The sequence below is a fragment of the Delphinus delphis genome, chromosome 1, assembly GCF_949987515.2.
Source record: "Delphinus delphis chromosome 1, mDelDel1.2, whole genome shotgun sequence".
NCBI lineage: Eukaryota > Metazoa > Chordata > Mammalia > Artiodactyla > Delphinidae > Delphinus > Delphinus delphis.
Window position 1 is genome coordinate 15,257,372 of NC_082683.1, and position 6,000 is coordinate 15,263,371.

Here is a 6,000-nt window from a genome sequence, read left to right on the forward strand (position 1 = left end):
GGGCCACTGGCCTTGGGTTAGTTGCCTCACCCCTCCCAGTCTCCATCTCCCCCTTCTGTAAAATGTGTGTAATAATGACGAGCACGTCGTTGGGTCTGAGGACCACATGAGGCCGCAGAGGAGAATGCTCCCAGCACAGGGCCTGTGCAGAGACTGGAAACTCAGTGCTGGAGACTGGGGCCCTTGACTGAATTTTGGGCCAAAGGTCCTCAGGGCCAGGCCGGCAAAGGGCAGTAGGTGGAAGGAAGGAAGATTCTGATGAAGTGTTTGGCCTGGGACATTCTCCCCCACATGGAAACCTGGCAGAGCAAAGCTGTGGTTTACCAAGAAAATCCGGCTCTCTACACGTGGGTGTTGGGGGGAGGGGAGGGGAAGGAGAGAGGCAGAAGGAGAAGGGAAGGGGGCAACTTAGTGCCCCAGCTGCACAGCCAGGGCCCCGGTGCCTGTCCGGCCCTGGTCTCAGCTGGGCCCGGGAGCCACCTCTCTTCATGCTCAGGACCGACTATGAATGCAGGGAGGCGGCCCTGTCCTCCCCAGCGGTTGTCATGGCAACACTGCTGTCAGCTTCCCCAGCTGTGACTTCTAACAAGCAGCTGATGCCAGCAACTGTGACAACAAGCAGAGTTGGGCGTTACGAGGCAAGGGTGCACAGTACAAAGGTCTGGGCATGCGGCCCTGCAACCCTGCCAAACACCCTGCCTCCTGGGCTGGCCATCTGTTACCTCAGCATGTCGGGGCCCTGTGAGTAGAGCAAGATTTATTAAGCACTTACTGTATGCTGAGCACGGGGCTCAGAGCTCTGTGTGTGCCATCTCACTGAACCCTCCTAGCAGCCCTATGAGGTGGGGACTGTTCATAGCTTTGTTTATAAAAGGAGGGAACTGAGGCCCAGAGAAGCCAAGTAAGTTACTCAAGGTCATGCAACACAAGCAGGGTTTGAACCCTGACTCCAGAGCCTTAGCTTCAGAGAGCATCCCTTCAACCCCTTCATTCTGAGAAAGGGGATGGGAAACAAGAAATTTAGAACTGGGACTTCCCTGGCGGTCCAGTGGCTAAGACTCCGTGGTCCCACTGCAGGGGGCATGGGTTCGATCCCTGGTCAGGTAACTTAAGATCCTACATGCCGTGCGGCATGGCAAAAAAAAAAAAAAAAAAGAAATTTAGAATCCGAAGACATGGGTTCCCATTCCAGCCCCACCTGCCTGCGCAGACCCTCCATTTTCATCTGTGAAAAGGGAATGAATAATTTCTGAGGTCTCACTGATGATCAACAAGTTGGGTGAGAAAAAGCTTCAGGAAGGGTCAGATGTACACAGATAGGAACCTGGGGCCCAGGAAGAGGAAGGGGCTTATGTGAGGGGGTCCTCACCCCAGCTTCCTTCTCTCCGGCCTCCTACCTCCCCTCCTTCCAGCCCGCTTCAGCGCCACCCCTGCTTCACACCCATCGGGCTACGGGCTGCCCCTCTCCCTTGCCTGCCTCCCGGCCTTTGCTCAGGCCGTCCCCTCTGCCTGGTGCCCTCTCCCTCCCCTCTGCCTTGCCTGGCTGCCTTCCACCTAACCTTCAGGTCTGGAAGCCTCTGCTGACCGGCAGGTCTGGGTGCGGTGCCCCCCAGGTATGCCTGCATCCGGGCTCCCTGCCCCTCACTGTCTTGTTATCACCTGGTTACTTGTCTGTCTTCAGCTCCAATGTGAGCTTTAGGTGTCAGGGGTGTGCCCTCCTATTCCCACTGAATCCAGTGCACACTGGATACTTGGGCACTGGGTGAATGAATGAATGAAACCACACAACGACTTAGCGGCTTGGCCAGAACCAGAACCTAGGCCTCCCTCTACTGCAAGGGTTTAAACCCCGGGGGAACAGCCTCCTCCATTACCCGTCCCCCAAGTCTCGCCAGTACTGGATTCCTTCCCAGATGAGCTCGGGGAGGGGAACCTTAGGGCAAAGAGAGTCAGCCTGGGCTCTAGTCGCTGCTCTGCTATGCGTTAGCGGTGTGGCCTTGAGCCGCAGTCAGTGGGGGACTTAACAGCAGCCGCCCGAGGAAGGTCGGGTGTACTATGCACAAAGGGAACGCTGTGCCTGGACGAGCTGAGCCTCAGCACCTGGAGGCCGCTTGTTGCAGCAAGCAAGGCTTGGGGGGCACATCTGGGTTCCCCTTCTCCCCGCTCAGGGTCCCGGGGCCTGGGCCTCGCCCCCTGCCCCAGCTCTCTGTTCTCCCACTGGACGTGATTTCGCTTCCGGATGAGCTCAGTAATGCCTGGCCCGTCCCAGGCACCCCGGGAGAGCCTCTGTACTCGCTGACCCAGTCACCTCTCTCCCCGCCAGGCCAGCTGCCCCCCCGCCAGGCCCCCAGCCATGCCCACGCTGCTGCTTTATGCCAGACTCCCCACATCTGCTCATCCCCGCGCCTTTCACAGCTTTGCAGACACCCTGGCAGTGGGGATGGGGGACAATGGCTCTGCCTGCCATGCACACAGTCACTCCAAAGCGGTGACAGCCTTTCCCTGTGGGGCACTGAGCCCAAAGCCCACCCTTGGTGGAGGGCGTGCCCACTGCTCCACCCCTCCCTGACCGCCTGGCAGCTTCACCCAGACGGCAGGAAATGCAGCTGAGGAAAAGGTGCAGACGCAGAGCTGTCGCAAAAACGCATCTACACTTGACGTCTGTCCCCTTTGAGGCAGGGCGTTCGCTCCTACAACAGTGCCGAGGTGGAAGGAAGGGACACGACTGCGTCCCCGCGATCGCCACAGCCCTCGCCATGTGAGTCATCACGCGCCCTGGTCTCCGCCGTCCACCGTCTGCCTGTTTTCCCCTGAGGACACTGAGCTGCCCAAGCTCTCCCAGGTGGAAAGTGGTGATGGCTCAGAGCACTGGGAGCCCTGCTGCTCCCAGGACCGAGCCCAGACCTCTTAGAGTGGCCGCAGGCTCTCCTTGACCTGGCCTTGCCTGCCTCATCTCCTGCTTGCTTGAAAATCGACTCCCACATTCCATGCTCCCCACTCTGAGCTAATGCAATCCCTTCGCATTGACCTCACGTCATTCAACATATACACGAGGGATTAGAAAAGGACACAGATCCTTGTCCTCAGGAGCTCATCTTCCAGTGGGGAGGTATCCACGAGTGTACGATGCATGGGGAAACAGAGAACAGGACGAAGGGGATGGGAAAGGCCAGCGGAGGGTGGGCAGTATTAAGGAGGGGGGTCGCATAAGCTTTATCAGGAAGCTGAGATTCCAGCAGAGACTTGAAGGAGGTAGGGAGTCAGGCATGTGGGATGCCCCTTCTAGGCAGAGGGAGCCGCTGTGGGCAGGGTCCTGGGAGGGAGCGTGGCCGCCATGTTCAAGGAACAGAACAGCATGGAGGCCATTGGCTGGGATGGAGGGAGTGAGCGGGAGAGGATAGGAAGCGAGGCTGCGTGGGGATGGTCATGGGGGTTTCGGGGCTGTGGAAGGACATCGGCTCTTACTCAGAGGCAGACGGGGAGGGCGTGAGGAGAGGAGTGACGCGATCAGACTCCAGGCACCCTGCTGACCAGCTGCTGGTGGATGAGAGATTGCAGAGGCTGAGGGTGGAAGTGGAGAGAATGATGTGGGGCAAGTGGTAGCCCAGGAACGAGGCGATGGTGGCTCAGACCAAGATGGCAGCCCTGAAGGTGGCCCAGGTGGTTCTAAATTTTTCCCCTCTCATCTTTGTCTTTTTAAAAATGTGTACATTTTACTGAAGTATTTTATAAATAGAGAATCTAAGTGTATTTTGAAGGTGCCAACACATTAGATGTGGGATATGAGAAAAAGAATTTGACATGCATGTTTTTGGCTTGGGGGAGGGGCAAACATGGAGGACGGCCCTTCAGCTGATCTGGGGGGAGACAGTGGCAGTGGCGCTTTCGAGCAGGTTTGTGGAATCACCTTCCATCCCTCTACCTCACTTGGTACCCCAGCTCCCCCTTATCTTCAGCTCTCAGGTGAGACGCCAGACCCTCAGCAGTCCTCGGGGAATGCTGACCCCCTGCCCCGATGGTGCTCATGGCTCGTGAGCTGACCCCAATTCCAGCATCTCCCAGCCTGCCTTGCGATCACCCGCTGACTTGTGTTCTGTCTGATCTGAGCAACCTCGAGTCGGATGCAGCTTTATGTCTCTGCTTTAGCACAGGACCTGGCTTGCAGCAGGCCTTTGACGTGGATTTGTTGAGGGGATGAACGATCGCCCTTCCAGGAGAGCGGGCTTTCCCAGTGAAAGCCAACGACATCCCTCCACAGTCCCACCACCGTCCTGTCCTCCCAGAATCAGGGCATCGACGGGAGCAGTTCGATACCACCACGGGCCCCATTTTACAGATTAGAATCGAAGGCCCAGGCGGTGGACCACGGCCTGGATCTCACACTGAAATCCCTGCCCCCATGCTGAGCCCAGCCCTGGCCTCCCTCCCTCCACTGTGTCATTTGGCCAGTCCTGAGCTGGTCTCTGTTGTGGTCCGGAGTCCCCAAGGAGGGGAGGTGCCCAGCCACCCTGGTTCCATGCCTGCCTTTCCATGGTCACCCCCCTCACCGCCTTTTACAACCTTCACCGTGACGCCCGTCAACCCCAAGTTTCCTTCTGCAGTAGCGATTACTACAGCGCGTGGGCAGGTGGGAAAACAGACCAGTTTCCCCTGTGACCTGCCAGTTGATCCAGGCAGAGCCCCGGAGCCCTAGTTCCCAGACCCTCTCCTGACCACCCACCTCTGGCTTCCCTGTCTTCACACCCGTGACAGCATCACTCAATCCAGAGTGTAAGTGCCTGAACTTGAACTTCTAAAAGCTGCTCTGGCTCTCAACTTTCTCCCCAGGATATTTACACCTGATTCTCTGTTTGTTTTCTTTAAACGTCTGTATCCCTACTGCCCAGCTCTGTGCCTGCCGCCTAGCAGAGCCTCAATGAACTTTTGTGAGTGATTACAGCCTCTGTGTGTTCTCCGGTATTGCATGAGGATGGCCTTTCTCCTCCCAAGCCTGTCAGGTAAGGGGCAGGGGCACGTCCACGCTGTTCATGTGGCCTCCAAGCTCGGCACAGTGCTGAGAACCCCAGAGCCTCGGGTAGTGAAGACCAACGACATCAGTGAGTTACACCGCATGACAAATCACACCAAAACTTAATGACATTAAACGGGCCCATTACGTAGCTTGCACTTCTGCAAGGTGGTGGTTTAGCTGGGGCTCAGCTGGGCGGTTGTTTTGGTCTCAGCGAGGTTCTCTGGTGTCTCTGGTCATCCGTGAGCTGGCTTTGCTGATCCCTGCCAAGTGCTCTCACAGGTCTGAGGTCCTCAACCAGCCAGCTGGCCTGACGACCCTGATCCAGGTGGGCTCCTGCCCTCCTGCAGGTGGGCCCAGGGTGTTTCCAAGAAAGAGGGGACGTGCATTGGGCCTCCAGAGGCCTTGCTGGCGAACTGGTGGACCATCACTTCCACCATGCTCTATTGACCACAGTAAATCGCAAGGCCGGTTCAGAGTTCAGATTCGGGGGTGGGGAAAACAGTCTACCGCTTGATGGGAAAAGCTGAGCATGACATCGTGAGAGGTGAGGCTACAGAGAGGTAGGAAGACTTGTGGTCATTTTTGCAATCTACCCCCGGGCATCAGAACGATTAGCATCCACCCTGACTGGACCACTTTAATATTTATTAGAATTTACGCCTTATAACCAGGGACTTCTAAGTGTGGATCGAAATCTTGGATACCCCCAATTCCTTCTCCCTTGCCCTCTTTCTTCATTTCTTTGTTATCTTCCTGGCGTGACATCCAGGTGGCAGCGGTGGGAGCTGATGTTCTCATGCTCTGTCTCCTGGGAGGTGAAAAGGGCATCGACTTTTTCCTACCTCGGGGTTTTCTGGAGAAGGCAGAACTCCAGCAAATGAGAAACAGAGTCCAAGTGTGCTTCTCGGGTCCTTGGCATGTGGCCGAGACCTTGTTTTCCAGGATCCCTGCTTGGCTCCAGCTGGATCTGGGTTGTGGGTCTGGTTCCC